General features: G+C 33.3%; 1 protein-coding gene across 1 annotated transcript in view; it reads left to right on the top strand.

The window, feature by feature from the left end:
* Nucleotides 1-19994, top strand: part of GALNT13 (polypeptide N-acetylgalactosaminyltransferase 13) — a 605545-nt gene that overhangs the window by 18268 nt on the left and 567283 nt on the right. Inside the window, exon 2 of the mRNA XM_030917104.1 lies at nt 10052-10123. The gene's annotated coding sequence lies outside the window, so the exon portion shown is untranslated. The remainder of the gene's footprint in view (nt 1-10051; nt 10124-19994) is intronic.

The following is a 19994-nucleotide window of genomic DNA, read 5'->3' as shown; positions in this document are numbered from 1 at the left end:
GCTCATGAAGCATTCATTGTTGGTACATATAATTTTGCCTATTCCTATGCTTGAATACATTCTTTCTTCTACCTCAACTAGATGTATATCTACATCTATTTGCTATTTGTGGATTAGAAAATCCAGGAAGGCAGTCTAACAGGATTCTTTTAGTGCTGTACCTAGCAAAATGCTCTACACAATTAAGTCCTTACTACATGCATTTAACTACATGCATTTAATTAGATTGCATATGCACAGATAGGTCCCTTGGGCCTTCCAGAGCAGTAGAGGCTACTTTGCGAAATGATGCAGGCTAAAAAGGATTTAGGTCAGTCAAATTTTTATCTGGCTTTCCCAGTAGGATAGTTGAAACTGCCTTTTCACTTGCTATAAGAATGTCTTCCATGTGACTTTTTTTTTTTTTTTTTTCTTCTCAAATTCCGTTGTTAGCTAGTAAGGGATTGTGCACTTTATATGCTTCTTGTCAAACTCATTTGGTATTTGAAATCACAATGCCTTTATGATTTTCACCCAAGTGGCTTTAGAGTTCTGCCACTTCTGTCATTTATAAGAATTTGCCTGGAACTTGTTTCCTTTGACGGAGACATAAGTCACAGGGTTTAAGATTGAAAAGGATCTGAAGGGCTGATCCTGTCACTCCTGCCAGCCCTCAGTCAAGGTTAATCTAAACCCAAGACTAACATGTTTCTCTAAAATAAAACTACGCCTCATCATGTGGTTTGTTAAATACTCTACATTGTCAATAGAAGGATCTCTCTGAATTAGCATGTAACTCCTGGGTGTTAAAAACCTTCAAAAGCTCTACAAGTTAAATTTCAAATTCTTTAGCATATCATTAAGGTCCTTCTTAGAGATCTATTTCAAATGACCTTTTTGGTCTTGCATCTCATTTTTTACCCCTTCTTAATCTATTTTCAGGATTCACTGAATTGTTTCTCTGTTACCTGGACTTATCATAGAAGTCCATGATTGTTTCTTTGCTCACATTGCTTTGCAGCCTTTGATTACCTAGCTGCTCATTTCAGAGATAAATTCACATGAGCAAATCCTTTTTAAAGGGTTTCTCCAAATCTCCAAGTCAAATTTATTCTATTTTCTCTGTTCCCATAGAACCTTGTTCCTATTGCTGTTGCTAACTTTCAACCTGTTATCATAGTGGTGCCCTCATGTGTCTACCATTTTAGATGATAAGCTTTTTCACAATGGAGACATCATGTTTTTCATTGTTCCTCTGAGACCTACCAAAGTCCATAATATAACCATTCATTCAATAAATGTCTTGAAAAATTGTTAAATATTAATGCAGTAGGATGAAGGGCTATGAATTTAATGATGCTCTATTGAATGAATCTTTGTGACATGCCTTGTATCTTTTTCTGGAATATGATGAGGATATAAAAATATTAACATAATCCCTTACAATGATAATCACTACAAATTTATCAAAATCATGGGTCCAAAAGTACGCTAAAAAAAAATTTCTTCCATCCCATATTTATTGTACACTTCTAGTTGGATCTTTGTTTTAAAGGCCCCAGACTTAAAGTTAGGTTTAAAGATCTTCAAAAATGTCTTCACTTAAAACACAAAAAGACAAAATTAATATTTAAGCAATTTTTAATTTCTAGAAATTTATTTTTACAGTGTAGTATAAGCTCTCCTGGTACTGTTAAAGCTGTTTCTTATAATTTTAAAAATAATTTTTCACATTACTAAAAATAAACTAAACATTTCTTTTTATGAAATATAAATTTATTTATCTGGGTCAGTTTTAATGTATCCTAATTTTCCAGCTGTTAATTCTTTCTATTTCTGTCCTCTGTCTTCATATTAAATATGATTTGACATGTGAACCCTATTATTTAGTAATATATGCTAGCCAAATACTTATTAAACCCATGACAAAATTTTTTCTTTAATCTTATGTGCAAATTTTTAGATAATGTGTATCATTTAGGAATTGTGCTCAGTGTGTATCCAGAGTGGCCCAAAAAAATTGGTACTTTATTTTTCCCTCACAAAATATGAAGTCTTGACGTTGGTAGTCTACTAAGATGACCTTTGTAATGTTACCAGAGATCTTGGATTCTTGCATTCATTCTAGGATTCTTGCACTCAAAAGAGCTGTCAGAGTTCCAATCATTGTAACTACATTTTGAACAGGCAAAGGTCAAAAAGCATAAATGTGCCAACAGCAGCTAAGAAAGGAGAGATTAGACACGGACGAGGCACCTTTCAGGTTCAACCACATTCGTCAAAAAATCATGTTTTCTTAACTTTTGGAAAATTGATTTTGTTTCTTACTTGTGTTGCAACTTTGTACTATTTTTCAACTCTTTTAATGTTGAAATTCTGCCTAGTTTATAGCTGTGTAATTGGTTCTTACCTATGCACTTTGTTGCTTTTGTTCACTTTCAGCTTTTAAACTAGTATTTTTTTGGATTATAACATGATATGTATTTTTTGTAGAAGATTTGGAAAATTAGAAAAAGCATTAAAATATGACAATTACTTACATTTTTACACCATTTAGACATAACAACGTTAACATTTCACTGTATAGTGAGTTGTTATACTGAATTTATATACATATATAGACACATATATTTACATATATGTAAATTATGTAATTATTTACAAAACAACTTTATTCTCCATATTATTTTAGAAATTATTGATATTGTTTTGAAGATTAAATTTCTACATATAAGTAAATATTATTTGGGACATTATTTTTATCACTATATGGCATTTCATCATATGGACAAGCCATAATTTACTTAGTTGATCCCTAATTGTTGCTTTTATGGATTTAAAATTATACCAATGTAAATGACACTGATTAAGTACTTTGAACATGAAATTTTGGCTGTATATCTAATTATGTCTTAGAATAACTTGATGGAAGTGGAATGGGTCAAAAAGTAAGGATATGCAAAGGAAAAGGCCACATTTCTTCAGAAACTAGGAAATAATGAAGCAAAGGGTATAAAATATGCCACGCTTTAATGTCTGTTTACTGGGAATGGAGTACAGTGAATAAAGCACAAATGTTCCAGTTTTCATCCCAAAAGGGGGAAGAGCCAATATTTTCTCCTGTTTCTTCAGGTAGAGAGGGGCCAGTGGTGAAGGAGCTGTCATTGAACACTCTTCACGTAAGCTGTTGACTGCTTGGAACAATCATTTGGCTACTTCTTTTAACAATCAAGAAAAAAAGTGAAATAAAACAAAGGGAACAAAGAATTGACAGAGAATCCACTTGAATCTCTGGAGACCCCACTTGAGAACCCACACGTCTCTGGCATCTCCTCAATTGGATGAATAAAAAAAGAGGAATGGATGATACAGTGTTCAGTTAGGAAATGCAACAACATGGCATCTAACCATGGTGTAGAGACTGGATATAGAATTATGCAGTGATATAAATTGGCTGATGGACTACAGAGAGGTTATGTTTAAATATTGGTTGTGTATAAATCAGGGGATCCTGATTTGTTATGCCTATGATCGAAAATATCATGAGGTCATTATCAAGTAGTATTTACAATAAGAAAATGTGCAAGGGAGTTAGTGGTCTTGAAGGTCAAATTAGAGAGAGAGATGGGGGTGACAGGGAGGGAGGAGAAGAGGGAGGACATACTAGGGATGACTTTAGAAGTTACAGATTAATCAGTTTACTTTGATATGTATGAAAATAAAAGACAAAGTGATGATTGATTTCCATACACTTCAAAGAGCAAAAAAAAAAAAAAAAAAATGGGGTAACAGCCAACATGTTTGAGAGAAGTAAATCACTCAGAGTTAATGTAATCTTCTCTGACACAATAACAGAACTTAAATATGAGAGAACAAAAAGTTCATGTATCTTTACTTCGGTAAGGTTTAGTTTTTGTCTGACATGATGTTCTGATCAACCAGCAAAGAATATGTAGTCCTGTATAAAGGGAGGCATAGCTTGTTACTTGTCGCTGAATCAGTGACCTGGTAGGGCAAACAAAGCAAGACTCTAAAAGTGTTTGTTGGAGACTTATACTGAATGATATTTGTAATAATCTCTATAATTTAATAATACAAAATGTGGAATCTGCAGACTAGGAAAATTGCTAAATCTGTGTGAATTTGCAGGAATCTAAAGTGAATATGGTAATTAAAAAAGAGGGACTGAAATAAGTTGGTCATCTATGAGAACCTTTGATTAAAATGGCATTAAAAATGGTAATATCTGGTGTCGCTGAGGTGTTTTGAAATATTGTTGCTATAAAATAGAGATGAGACCTGGAATAGTTGTTTGTGTTGTTCAGGGGGATCTGTAGTGTTTCCTTCCTTAATTACATCCCTTAACCTGGAATGACCATTTTTTTTCTATGTTCTGAGTTTCAAGATCATAACACATCTTCCTCTATTCATGGGCATTTTTCTTTTATTAGTTCAACAAAACGAATAATTGTTTTACTAAAGTTGTTTTGTTTCCATGCCTTTCCATCTAAACAATTTTTTCATTTCAATATTACCTTTTTGTGTAATCTTTTAGAAGACATTTTAAAAGGTAATTAAACTCCATATGTAAAATACCTCGAGTGCATACAACTCAAATGAACGCATGACAATATGCAGAACTAGGGTCAAATTGGGGCATCAGCAGGCAACAAACACTTTGTCATGATTGCAACTATATTTTACAGTAATTGTAAAATATAACCTGATTTGGGAGATGGTCAAATAGGAAAGTTGGGTATATCAGTTTAATAAAATATGGCTTAACAAGTTTTAACAGTCTCATGCTACTTGACCCAGAAATCCCAGTTCTCGGCATTTTATCCTAAGGAAACAATCATGCTGTGGCAGAAGATATATGCCCAAGGACCTTCACAGTATCTTATTTTTGCCACAAATATTTGATGATAATTTATATGCAGAAAATAAATAAATGATGGCATGCCATAGCAATAGGATATTAATCAGTGAAGTGATCTTGCAGTGTGATGAAAAAATGATGATATTGTCACACAAAGAAATTCACAATTAAGTAAAAAGAATATAATCGTAAAATAGTTTATATAATTCTTTAAATAATAGTCTTCAAGTAAGAGCAGGATAGTTGTTTCTGGAATTAAGGATGATTTTATATTTTTATATTTTTTTCCTAAATTAAAAAAACTTGCAACTTTTGATTTAGAAAACTAATTGTATAAGGAAAAACCACTTATATTGGTAATCTTTAAAGACTGATAACCTTTTGTCTTTTTTCTTTAAGTCCTAACTACTTTCACTTATTTTTTGATTATCATTTCATTATTTAACTTTATATTGCTTAATTTGCTGACTATAATATAATGTTTGTGTGGTTTATTTTAAAACTCTAAAGTAGATTTTGCATTTTTTCTCATTCTCCTGTATTTTATATATTTAATGGGTATATATCAATATATAAATTATGAATAAATATATCTTTCATTTAATCTAAATATATAAATATTAAATATATATAAAGATGTAAATTATATATACATAAACACTATATGATATATAGTATGTAAGCTATCACTCTGGATTTCTTACTATACTAATCATACAAAAACATTGATCATTTTGAATTATTTTTAACCTTTAAATATTTTTCTGATTTATTTATTTAGTTAGTTATTATTTATTTTTTACTTTTATTTTAGCTTCAAGTGTATATGTGCAGATTTGTTATATAGGCTAATTATGTGTCACAGGGGTTTGGTGTACAGATTATTTTGTCACCAGGTAATAAGCATAGTACCCAATAGGTAGTTTTTCGATTCTCACCTTCTTCCCACCTTTCAGCCTCAAGTAGGGCCCAGTGTCTGTTGTTCTCTTCTGAAAAAGACTTTCTTGATGTATGTTTGACTATTATTCTGTGATTCCCAAATATAAATGTCTAGATTAAAATAAAACATTTTATTTTTATTTATTTTTACCTTGTTGCATAATTTTAAATTTTGACATACTTTCAAATGTACAGAAAATGTACAAGAATTGTATTTAAGAATACCTTTTGTCCAGATTCAACAGTTGTTTACGATTTTGCCTCTTTTGCTTCATTTCTGTGTGTATTTTCTCTCTATATTCCTGTGTGTGCATGCACACACCACACACACACACACACACACACACACACATTTTTTTCTGAATCATTTGAGAATAAGTTACAGACATCATGCTTCCTTAGCTGAAGTGTGTAAGGGTACATTTCCTAAGAATAAGGACATTGTCCTCTATAACAAGAGTATAATTTTTAAAGATATCCAATATTGACACAATATTAGTTGTATTGTGTAACTCACAGTATGTATCTAGGATCCCAGGTGTAGTTTTTGGTCTTATCTTTAAAAGTCCTTTTATCTGGAACATCTCCTCAGTCTAATTACTTGGACATTTGAAGAGTTCAGATCAGATATGGAGTGCAGTATTCTCAATTTGGCTTTACTGAATGTTTCCTAATGGTTAATTCTGGTTTTGCATTTTTGACAGGCATACCACAAAAGTGATGTGTTCTTCTCAAGTGCATCATACTTGGAGACATGTTGTATTTGTCTGATAATTGATGATGTTGTCTTTGATCAATTTGTTAAGGTGGTCTCTGCCAAGTTTCTCCACAACTAGTTACTATTTTCTCCATTGTAATTAATAAGTAATTTGTGGGAAGATACTTTTCGACTGGAAATACCTGTTTATCATCACACTTTTGTGCACTGGTGCTGATCCACTAATGTTTTCTTTACTGAATCAGGTACCTAAAATATTATGGTGGTTTTCTAACTCCATCAGTCCGTTTATACTTTTTAGGTGATATTATACTCGAAGAAAGAGTTTTCCCTTCTTAATTTCATACTTTATTATATTTTCTGTAATAAATTTTAATCCATTACAATAATTATTTATTTTTATTTCCTAATTGTCTCAGATTAAACCAGTAAAAGCCTCTTAAAGCTAGGACCTGTGTCCTTTTGACATATCCCCATCATTTTATAAATGCCTTACTTGCTTTTCTTCCAAAAAAAAAAAGTCACCTCAAATTTTATGCTTTTTTGTCTTTTCTCTGTGTCCATATTCTAATATGCCAGAATAGGTTTTCAGAATTTCCATAGTTTGAGTGGATTTTCTGTGAATGATTTTCATGTCACTCTTAGGAATTCTGGTTTCCTTTACCTTCTTTCTCACAGTTTTTCTGGACCCCATATATCTCTGTATATAGGGGCAGCTTGAAAGATAGCTGCATTAGAAATTGATGTCTAATTTTCTATTTACATATAATCTGACATGTTTATTATTCTCCAGCTTCCAGTTGTGCTGAAGGATTTGGATTCGTGTGTTTTAATTTGTTTTGGTTAGGTGTATGTATTTTTTACCATATGTGAACAGTTTGAGATTTAGGTGGCTCTTACTACCCGAGTTCCTCAGAATGCCAGTCCATATTTCTATGCATTCTGCAAAATGTATTGATATTTGAAGACAATTGCAATATGCCATTATTTAACCAAAATTTGTGGATTGCATAGCTTTACCTTTAGCTGTTAGTGTTCTGTTAATCCAGTTTATCCAATTAAATTGAAGTGTTTAATGTATCATAATTATTTTATTACATAGTATACCTATCAATCCAGGAAATAACTCACTGGAAGACATACATGTTCATGGTAAATGTAAAATTATTCTTTGAGGTTACTCATTCTTTCACTTGATGATGTACTAATCAATTATGTTTGTAATATTTTCCCTTAGCTATGAAAATTATCAAATATATATTTAAAAATAAAAAATATTCAAACCCACAAAATTTTAAAACATGTATATAGATTAAAATAAGATAACTAATCAATAGCACCTGATTATAGGAATCCAGTGAAATGTAGTATTTTAAGTGGTTATTTCAATTGACAAAATACATTTTTTGAGACTAATAAAGGTAAATCCTTCCTCCAGTTTCACAGCAAAAAAAAAAAAAAAAAAAGATGGCAATTCTTAATAAAGGAGAGCTTGGATCTGGTGCAAAACACTCCAGTATTTAAAATTGTCAGAGTGAAAGATGGTTTGTAAAAGTAGGAAGTAGATGAGTATGAAAACTCGTGCTAAGAGGGGCAACCATTTTTCTGTTCCATGCCTGAATCCAGCCTTATAGAAAATTTCACTTTTTCAAAAAAGCTAGATATGAGGATTTTTAATGAGAAATCTTCTGCTTTTGAATATTGTGTAATATTTTAAAAACCATGGTGTGGGACAAACGAAATGTATCAGTAAGCCAGATTTGGTTTTCACACCCCCAGTTTTCAATCTCTGCTCTGGATGCAACCTAGAAATTAGCAGATATTGTAGTAAGATGAAATCCAGGTCAGAAAAGCTGGTTTTGAGCCCAGGCTTACCTCCTATTGGCTGTGTCAGATTGAGCAAGTCATGTAATTAGTGTTCATCTCAGTATTCTTGTCTATGAGGATGAATATGCTAAAGTATGAAGAAATACAGAGATTTGCTAATTGTTATAACTTTATAATTCTACTGAATTATATGTGAAGAAGAATATATGTATCTTTTATTATGTTTTAAGTTTTAAACTTAGAAAATACAAAATTTCTTGGACATTTCTTGATTTACTTTTTCCATTTAACTATAAACTTGCTAACTATATCCAGTTTTCTCTGTTTGAGAGGTTCTGTGTAAAACATTAGTAAAATCATTTATTCATGGGCCAGCTAGAGACCTGTGCATTCCTAGTGTCTTTAACATACTAGAGGAAGATAAATTAGATTTTCTATTCAAAATGCTTATTCTGAATGTTGAATTGTTGATTTGGTTACAGTTGGTTTTGGTGAACACAAAAGCACAACTTCTGTATTATTAAACTGCTACTTCTGCTTAGTACCGTCAAGACGCAGATCTCTCTGAGCAGAAATTCTGTTTGTTGCTGAGAACTAATATTCCTTTAAAGATGTTTGGTACTTAAGGGAATTTTTATTTGTATTGTTTATAGTGTGTCTGAGCTGTCTGAAAGAACACATTGTATTTTTAAAGGGATATATATATATATTTTATATCTATCTATATTTTATTTTTTTGTTTTTTGAGATGGAGTCTCATTCTGTCTCCCAGACTGGGGTGCAGTGGCATCTCAGCTCACTGCAACTTCCGCCTCCTGGGTTCAGTGATGGTCCTGCCTTAGCCTCCTGAGTAGCTGGGGCTACAGGCACTCACTACCATGCCTGGCTAATTTTTATATTTTTATTAAAGACAGGGTTTCACCATGTTGGCCAGGTGATAATTTTCATTAGGTTGTATTTTATTATATTTCTTTGAACGGTTCTTTTATAACACTGTATATACTCAGTAGCATAAAACCCATTTAAGTTGAAATATTTTGAGATTCAAAATCAATATGCTCCTTCAAAACCCTACTCTAAAACAAACAAATTAATTAATAATGCTTGATTAAATCACTTTCTCCTTATAATCACATTGATATTCTGAAACACAGAGAATGGATCTGTTTGTGTATTTTTGTGAGGTATGCAGGTCGCATGCCTGCATTTTTCTCAGTGCATGGTTTTCAATTAGAATTGAAATGCAATTACAAAGTGAATTGGTGCAACTCTCTGGATAAATCAAGCAAAATTCTTTTCTAACTCAGTGATCCTCACATATCAGATAATAGTACCTTTTAAAAACTTGAAATATTTGAATAATCACCTCAACTCTCCAAGTATATTTGAACATCTCATATTTTTGAATTTCTTTTATGCCCTTCTGCCAACTGTGTTTCTTGCATATAATTATGAAGCTAGTATGCAGACTTCTCTTACCTCTTTCTTCAGAGTGTCCTCCCTGATTGATGTTTTGGAATACTTGCATATAGTTGGGAATATTTCTGTTCATCAGCCTATTATACTTTGCTAGATGTATAGTCTACATTTTGCAAAACCTATTTTAGTACGTTACAGTGTATTGTGTTTAAGTGTGTGTTGGTCTGTGTTAGTTTTTCTGTGACCTTGACAAATTGTTTACTCTTTTGGATGTTTTTCTTCCTCCACAGATGCATTTTTGTAGAAGCATTTTGAGGATGAATGTTTGCAAATCATTTTGAAATTGCCAAGTGCAACATACAGTAAGTAATATTTTTATTGTTCTACTCAATTGCAGTCATGCTCGATTAATTTGGCAGACAGTCATAAAAGAACCCATTTCCATTTACAGTCTTTGATATTTTTTGTCAGCATTGTTAAAGATCAGAAGGTTGTATGTGTGCAGCATTATCTCTGGGGTCTTTATTCTGTTCCATTGTTCTGTGTGTCTCTTTTTGTATCAGTGCCTTGCTGTTTTGGTTACTACAACCCTGTGGTATAGTTTGAAGACAGGTAATATGATACTTCTAGTTTTTTCTTTATGTTTAGGATTGCCTTGTCTATTTTGGCTCTTTTTTGGTTTATGAATTATAAAATAGTTTTTCCTAATTATATGAATGATAACATTTGTAGTTTGATTGCAGTAGTATTGAACCTGTAAATTGCTTTGGACATCATGGCCATTTTATCAACCTTGATTCTTCCTGTCCATGAGCAGGGGATGTTTTTCTATTTGTGTCATGTCTAACTTCTTTGACCAGTGTTTTGTAGAGAACTTTCTCCTCCTTGGTTAGCTGTATTCCTAGGCATTTTATTCTTTTGGGGGCTATTGTGAGTGGGATTGTGTTCTTGTTTGGCTGTCGGGCTGGAAATTGTTGTAGAGAAATATGCCTCTGCCCTGATGAAGTGCTCTGGCCAACACTACTCATCAGAGTAAATGAGTATTTTATGACTGAATTTCAAATTAAAAAAATAATAATTGCCTTATATTAAGTATCAGTAGAACCAATCAGCAACCCAAAATGAGTTGCCTTGAACAAAATGCTATTTGATTAGAGAAAACTTAAAAATATATAACAATTCCTCCCCTAATGGCAGAGACAATATCTTACTCTTCTATTATACTTTTCAGGATTGGCAGTGGCTGACCACACCCTTTTCTTGTGGTCCTTTTAAGTTGCTTTCTGCAGTGAAGAAAAGATTGGAATGAAAGGTTGAGCTTGACTTACCAATCTCTTCCCTCCTTATTATCTTCAGATGTGTAATGTTCATAGTACTATCCTTTACATCACACTGGCCACATTCATGCTTTCCCTTTTGGACTCTGGTGATCTTCAAATTCTTTCACGTTAGCCACCCATTGGTCCTAACCCTGTACACTTTATTTCTTGAAACAAACCATCAGCGACATTTTATCTGGGACATTTTTGAAATTCCTGGTATTTAAAAGACTATTGCTCTAAAATTGAATGGATCAAATCGTTCATGCTCCCACACTACTTTTGGTTTTGAGATTGAAGGATTTACAGAGGAGTGAGAATGAAGGGATGAAGTCTCCATTTCTAGATTTGACCTCTGGAAGACAAAACTAGTGATTTTGTTTAGTAATTTTATTTCATTTGGTTCAATTAATAGTTGATGCTCCTAAATTGAGAGGTACTGTGTTAGTTAGGACTAGAGCAAGTGGGAGAGAAAGACAAAAAGAACTTTCAAGGAAACTTTGTCCTTAGTTTGAGGAAATAAGCGATTCCCTCATATAAATAAAGCAGAGGCTGTGGTAAGTTACATCATGAGAATGATATAAACTAATACAATTTAAAGGCCATTTAAAATAATTTGAGAAACAATAAAATGCACAGATGTGTGAAAAAAGAAGCCATTATAGGAGACCTCAGAAAGGAGATACAATTCTGAACCATATTGGTCCAAGGTTTTATGGAAATTGAATTTGCGCTAGATCTTGATGCAGATGGAGAATGTTAACAGAATAGTCAAGAAAATGGCATACTAACATTTAGAAGTAAAGAGGCATACTTCACACTCAATGAATGACAAATTAATTAGTTTTGCACAAGAATACATTTCTTATGTTGGACTAAAAACAGATAACTGGAAAATAAGGCTGGTGCCAGGTTGTGGGAAATACTGATAACCCTTCAAGACATTTGAATTTAATTGGTATGTAATTAAAAATAGAGAGCTAATATTTCATGAGGGCTAATCCTGTGAACAGAAAGGTATTTTTAAATGTTATTCTGGTAATATCTTCAAAGTGGATGGCAGTTGGAAGACTTGTTGCAGAAAGATCAATTTTTAAGCATTTGTGGAGGAATAAGAATGAAGGGATGAGGGCAAGACCTAAAGTCATAGCAGTGGGGAGGGACTGGCAGGGATTGGAGCATGTGAGATTTATTTGGAAGTAAATAGGTTCATGGAGTAATAGTTATACTTAATGCTTGTGCAGGATTTACTGAGTGCCAGGGTTGTTTTAAATGTTAATGACTAATGTCATCCCCATTTGCAAGAGGAAACTGAGAGAGGCATCATTTAAGCAAATGGTCCCAGGTCACAAAAGTAAAACATACCATGCCTGACATTTGGGGCCATTTAGTCAAGCTCCAGAGTCATTGCAGTTTACCACTGTACCATCATTTCTCTAAAAAAATAACTGAAGCGGCCGGGCACGGTGGCTCAAGCCTGTAATCCCAGCACTTTGGGAGGCGGAGGCGGGTGGATCACGAGGTCAGGAGATCAAGACCATCCTGGCTAACATGGTGAAACCTCGTCTCTACTAAAAATACAAAAAAATTAGCTGCACGTGGTGACGGGCGCCTGTAGTCCCAGCTACTCGAAGGCTGAGGTGGGAGAATGGCGTGAACCCGGGAGGCGGAGCTTGCAGTGAGCTGAGATCCGGCCATTGCACTCCAGCCTGGGCGACAAAGCGAGACTCCGTCTCAAAAAAAAAAAAAATAAAATAAAACAACAACTGAAGCTTCCAGGTTGACTGAGCTGGAAAATGATGTTGCCAATAATCAGCGAAACATATTTTTTTCCAGAGTTTACCCTTTCTTTAGGTAGGTTTTTGGGTATGCAGGAAAATCTTGACCTTTAGGGAGAAATGTCCCTTATGGTTAGTGATGAATCTCTTGTATGCATTCACTTGTGTGTTGGGCAATAGGAACAGTAATTTATTACATTATTCAATTGTAAGTTATGATAGTAAATATATCGTCTTAATCAGATTTGTCTTCCTTCCTTAGCAGAACTTAAAGATGAAACAAGGATAGAGTGATAAGTAAAAGATTTCATATCTTGGGTCCCTAAAAGACCACTATTTTAGACTTAGTTTACCTATCTTGCAAAACTAATTTTGACAAGAGAAAAACATAACTCTCAGCATGTGGAGTATCTTTTTTTCTGTTAGGTTGATGCAAAAGTAATTGCACTTTTGCCATTACTTTGTAAAACCGCAATTACTTTTGTATCAATCTAATATACTGGAGAAGTAGAATAATGTACTGCCTAAGACCATGGGCTCCAGGACCATTCTGCTTCATTGATTCATGTTCCAAGTAAGGCCCATTTGCTGTGTGGCTTTCTGTCAATTATTTAAGCTCTCTGTGCCTCAGCCTCTGTACCTTCAAAATGTGATATTAGTAGTACTGTGTCTTCTGGATATTGTAAAGCTCAAATGAGATAAAGCACCTACAATGGCTCTTGGTACCAGTAAGTTTTAAGTAAAAGTTATGTTTATTAAAATTTATCTCAGGTAACAGTTTTCTATTTTTTAATTTCATTACATAATTATTGCTCTTTTAAGCTTTTTGCTTTGAATTTTTACGCATTAAGGAGACAGAGCAGTGATTTTCAGAAGCAAAGACCCATGCAACCATCACACAGGTGAAGAAATAGAACAATTGCTGCATCTCCAATCCTACTTTTTCTGCCTGCCAGCCATTACCTCCTTTCTATCAGTTTCCCGTGGATGACATTATTCCTGATATTTGTGGGAATTACTTCCTTGTTTTCATTATAGTTTTAACATTAAATAATGTATTCTTATATGCAAAATATTGGTTTAGCCTGATTTTTAAATTAATGTACATAATATTCATATTACACACATTCTTCTATGCATGGTGTCCTTTTCTGAGTGTATGTTTGTAAATTTCCTTAATGTTTTTATGTGGTTCATTAATTTTCATTCCTATATCATATTCCATCATATAGAAATACTACAGAATATTTGTTCATTGTATTGTTGATGGACATTCGTGCTGTTTCTAGGTTTGAGCCATTATAAATAATGCTGCCATAAACATTCTTTTAAATGTTTTTAGCCAAATATATACATATATTTCTCTTGAATATATACTTACCAATGGAATTTCTTAGTCATATTGCATGCAATCTTTCAACTTTAGTAGATACTGCCAGATGGTATTCCAAAGTAAATATACTAATTTCACTTCATTCCTTAGTGTATAAGAGTTTCCATTGTTTCATCTTTACCAAAGATTAGTATAATCAGTTCTTTTAATTATAGCCATTCTGGTGAGAGTTTGGTTTACATTGTCTTGATGAATAATATAATTGTGTCATGTGGCTTAATAGCCATGTGCATATTATTGTCTATAAATTTCCTCTTCATATGTGTATTTTTCTATTGTGTTGATTTTTAAAATTGTTAATATCCACAAGTTAGGTACACTGGATTAAGAGCCTCCCACTAGTTAAATATGCTGCAAAGGTCTTCTCCCTTTCTATGATTTGCTTTTTCAATTTCTTAATGAGGTTTCTCTGATGTTCCTAATTTTAATTTTAATCATTGTATCACCTCTTTATGTTTATATCTTTCCACTTGCCTTTGGTTTTTGTGAGTGATGTGAGGTAGAAGTCAAATTCTAGATATCCAGTTGTTATAGAATCATACTGGACAATTCCCTCCTTTGCCCACGGTTCTTTAATGTCATGTTTACTACAAATTAAATTTCTGTATGTGTTTGGGTCTTTTAGGAGCCAATGATTCTATTTAATTGGTTTATTAGTCTCTTCTTACCACTTATAACACTAATTTAACTACAGCTACTTTTTAAATATTCTTAATATCTATTAAAACAAGTTTTTCTACCACATGTTATTCAAAGGCCTCTTGACTTTGCCGTCTTTCATGTAAATTTTAGAATTACTTTGTCAAGTTAACAAAAATAATTGTTTAGATTTTAGTTAGAATTGCATTCAATCTATTGTTAAGTAAATTTTTAAAGAACTGGTGTAATTACAATATTAACTTATTTCGTTTATGAACGTAATATATACCGCATTTCCTCCTTATTAACTGGGGACACATTCCAAGATCCCCAGTTGATGCCTGAAACTGCAAATAGTACCAAACCTTATATAGACTATGTTTTTTTCTATACATACATACCTATGATAAAGTTTAATTTAAACTTAGGCACAGGATGAGATTAAGAACAACTAATAATGAAATAGAACAATTATAACAATATACTGTAATAAAAGTTGTGTGAATATAGTCTCTTTGTCTCTCAAAGTATGTTATTGTACTGTACTTAACCTGCTTCTTGTGATAATGTGAGATGATACAATGCCTACATGATGAGATGAAGTCTTGTGAATGATTTTGGTCGTAACTTTCATAGTGTGAGGTGCAACAGCAAAAGTAACATAAATCTCTTGTTCTTTCTTCACAATTTCAAGGATAGAAGAAGCATTCTTACCATAGAGCTTAGCAACCTGAGCAAACAACTTTTTCTCTTTATTCTTTTCTTAAAGGAAACACTTTATGGCTTCTCTTTGGCATATTCAAATTGCCAACATTATTACTCTTGTAATTTGGGTCAATTATTAAGTAACATAAGGGAGACTTGAACACAAGCACTGTGATACTTTGGCAATCAATTTGATAACCAAGATGGCTACTAAGTGACTATAGGGTGGGTTGTGAATGTAGCGTGAGGTTGCTGGACAAAGGAATGATTAAAGTCCTAGGAGGAACAGAGCAGAGTGGTGGGAAATTTCATCAAGCTACACAGAACAGCACACCATTTAAAATTATAAATTGTTTATTTCTGGAATTTTCCATTTAATATTTTTGGACCACAGTTGATGATGAGTAACTGGAACCATGGAAGGAAAAACCATAAGTAAGGGGGACTACTGTACTTTATTTATTTTGATCTTTTAATTTCTCTCAATCACATGTATGGTTTTTTGTTTAGAGGTCTTATGTATTTTGGTTAATTTGTGCCTAGAAGTTTAATGCAGTTTAATATTAAGATTATATATATACACATATAATTGTATACATATGTATCATATGTACATATAATTACATACATAATAACACATGCATATTATATACACTTTTTAAACTTTTATTTTAGGTTTAGGGGTACATGAGCAGGTTTTTTATGTAGGGAAACTTGTGTCATGGGGGTTTGTTGTACAGATTATTTTGTCCCTCAAATACTAAGCCTAGTACCCAATGGTTATTTTTTCCTGTTCCTCTACCTCCTGCCGCCCTCTACCCTAAGGTAGACTTCAGTGTCTCTTGTTCCCTTCTTTGTGTCCATGTGTTCTAATCATTTAACCTCTACTTATAAATGAGAACATGTGGTATTTGTTTTCTATTCCTGCCTTGGTTTGCTAAGGATGATGGCCTCCTGCTCCATCCATGTTACTGCAAAGGATATGATCTTGTTTTTGTGTGTGTGTGGCTGCATAGTTTTCCATAGTGTATATGTGCCATGTTTTCTTTATCCATTCTACCATTGATGGGCATTTAGGTTGATTCCATATCTTTGTCATTGTGAATAGTGCTGCAATTAACATACATGTGCATGTGTCTTTATGGTTTATAAAGGATGGTTTATATTCCTTTATGTATATACCCAGTAATAGGATTGCTGAATTAAATGGTAATTCTGTTTTTAATTCTTTGAGGAATCATGACATTGCTGTCCACAATAGTTGAACTAATTTACACTCCCACCATCAGTGTAAAAGCATTCCCTTTCTCCACAACCTTGCCTGTATCTGTTATTATTTGACTTTTTCACAATAGCCATTCTGACTGGTATAAGATGGTATCTCATGGTGGTTTTGGTTTCCATTTCTCTAACGATCAGTGATGGTGAGCTTTTTCATGTGATTGCTGGCCATATATATGAAAAGTGTTGGTTCATGTCCTCTGCCCATTGTTTAATGGGTTTGTTTGCTTTTTCATTGTAATTTGTTTAAGTTCCTTATAGATGCTGAATATTGGAGCTTTGTCAGATGTATAGTTTGCATATATTTTTCCCATTCTGTAGGTTGTCTGTTTACTCTGTTGATAGTTTCTTTTGCTGCACAGAAGCTCTTTAGTTGAGTTATATCCCATTTGTCAATTTTTGCTTTTGTTGGAATTGCTTTTGGTGTTTTTGTCATGAAACCTTTAACAGGTTCTACATCCAGAATGGTATTTTCTAGATTGTCTTCCAGGGTTTTTATAGTTTTGAGTTTTACATTTAAGTCTTTAATCCATCTTGAGTTGATTTTTCTATGTGGTATAAGGAAGGAGTCCAGTTTCAGTCTTCTGCGTATGGCTAGCCAGTTATCCAAGCACACTCCCATTGAATAGGGAGTCCATTCTTCATTGCTTGCTTTTGTTGACTTTGTGGAAGACCAGATGGTTGTAGGTGTGCCGCCTTAATTCTGGGGTCTCTATTCTATTCCATTGGCCTATATATCTACCTTTGTACCAGTACCATGCCATTTTGTCTATTGTAGCTCTGTAGTATAGTTTGAAGTTGGTAACATAATGCATCCAACTTTGTTCTTTTTGCTTAGAATTGCCTTGGATATTCGGGCTCTTTTTTGGTTCCATATGAATTTTAAAATAGATTTTTCTAGTTCTATGAATAATATTATTTATAGTTGGATAGGGATAGCATTGAATCTATAAATTGCTTTGGGCAGTATGGCCATTTTAACAATATTGATTTCTCCTATCCATGAGATCCATGAGCATGGAATATTTTTCTATTTGTTTGTGTCATCTCTGATTGCTTTGAGCATGTTTTGTGATTCTCATTGTAGAGATCTTTCACCTCCCTGGTTAACTGTATTCCTAGGTATTTTATTCATTTTATGGCAGTTTTGAATGGGATTGTGTTCCTGACTTGGTTCTCAGCTTGGCTCTCATTGCCATATAGGATTTTTTTAAATGTGATTTTTGTACATTTTTTGCTAGTTTGTACATATATTGCTAGTAAATTTGTACATTGACTCTTTATCCGGAAACTTTGCTGAAGTTTATCAGTTTAAGGAGTTTTCAAGCTGAGATTGTGATTTTTTCTAGATACAGAAACATGTCATCTGCAAACAGGAATAGTTTGACTCCCTGTCTTTCTATATGTATATGCTTTATTTCTTTTTCTTGCTGGATGTCTGTGGCCAGGATTTTCAATACTATGTTTAATAGGAGTGGTGAGAGCGGGCATCCTTGTCTTGTGTGGCTTTTCAAGGGTAATGCTTTTGCTTTTGCTCATTTATTATGATGTTTGCTGTGGTTTTGTCATAGATAGCTTTTACTATTTTGAGGTATGTTCCTTCAATATGTAGCTTGTTGAGAGTTTTTAACATGAAGGGATGTTGAATTTTGTCAAACATCTTTTCAGCTTCTATTGAGATAAACATGTGGTTTTGACTTTACTTCTGTTTTTGTAATGAATTGCATTTATTGATTTGCATATGTTGAACCAACCTTGCTTTCCAGGAATAAAGCCTACTTGATCATGGTATATTAGCTTTTTGATGGCACTGCTGGATTTGGTTTGCTGATATTTCGTTGAGGATTTTTAAATCCATCTTCATCAAGAATATTGGCCTGAAGTTTTCTTTTTTGGTTGTGTCACTGCAAGGTTTTGGTATCAGGATGATGCTGGCCTCATACAGTGAGTTGGGGAGGAGTCCCTGTTCCTCATTTTTTTGGAAATAATTACAGTAAGAATGGTACTAGCTCTTATTTGTATGTCTGGTAGACATTGCCTATGAATCCATCTGGTCCTGGCTGGGCTTTTTTTTTGGTTGGTAGACTATTTATTACTGATTCAATTTCAGAAATCATTATTGGTCTGTTCATGGATTCAGCTTCTTCCTGGTTTAGTCTTGGGTGGGTATATGTGCTCAGGTATCTATCTATTTCATGTTGATTTTTGAGTTGTGTGAATAGAGGTCTTCATAGTAGTCTCTGGTGGTTATATATGTATGCTTCTGTGGGGTTAGTGGTTATTGCCTTTGTCATTTCTGATTGTGTTTATCTTCTGTCTTTTTCTGTTTATTAATCTAGCTAGTTTCTATCCATCTTTTTAATTTTTTAAAAATGCCAACTTCTGGATTCATTGATCTTTGAAATGGTTTTTTTATGTCAATCTCTTTCAGTTCAGCGTTGATTATGGTTATTTCTCGTCTTCTGCTAGCTTTGGAGTTGATTTCTTCTTGCTTCTCCAGTTCTTTTATTTGTGATTCTAGGTTATTAATTTGAGATCCTTCTAAGTTTTTGATGTGGGCATTTTTGTGCTTCAAATTTGCCTCTTAACACTGCCTTATCTGTGTCCCAGAGATTCTAATATGTTGTAGCTTTGTTCTCATCAGTTTCAAAGAACTTCCTGATTTCTGTCTTAATTTCAATATTTACCCCAAAATCATTCTGAGGCAGGTTAATTTCCATATAATTGTATAACTTTGAGTGATTATCTTGAATTCTCTTTTTATTGTGCTGTTGTCTGAGAGAGTAGTTGCTATGATTTCAGTTCTTTTGCATTTGCTAATTGTTATATGCCATATTGTGTGGGTGATTTTAGTGTATGTGCCATGTGGTAATGAGAAGAATGTATATTCTGTTGTTTTTGGATGGAGAGTCCTATAGATATCTATCAGACCATTTGGTCTTTTTGAGGTCAAGTCCTAAATGTCTTTGCTAACTTTCTGCCTTGATGATCTGTCCAATACTGTCAGTGGAGTGTTAAAATTTCTCACTATTATCATATGGAAGTCAAAGTTTCCTTGAAGGTCACTAAGAACTTGCTTTGTGAATCTGGGTGCTTCTGAGTTGGGTGTATGTATGTT

Source organism: Rhinopithecus roxellana, chromosome 14 (assembly GCF_007565055.1).
Source record: "Rhinopithecus roxellana isolate Shanxi Qingling chromosome 14, ASM756505v1, whole genome shotgun sequence".
Lineage (NCBI taxonomy): Eukaryota > Metazoa > Chordata > Mammalia > Primates > Cercopithecidae > Rhinopithecus > Rhinopithecus roxellana.
Note: the sequence above shows the minus strand (reverse complement) of the source record. Positions and strands in the feature narration are given on the sequence as shown.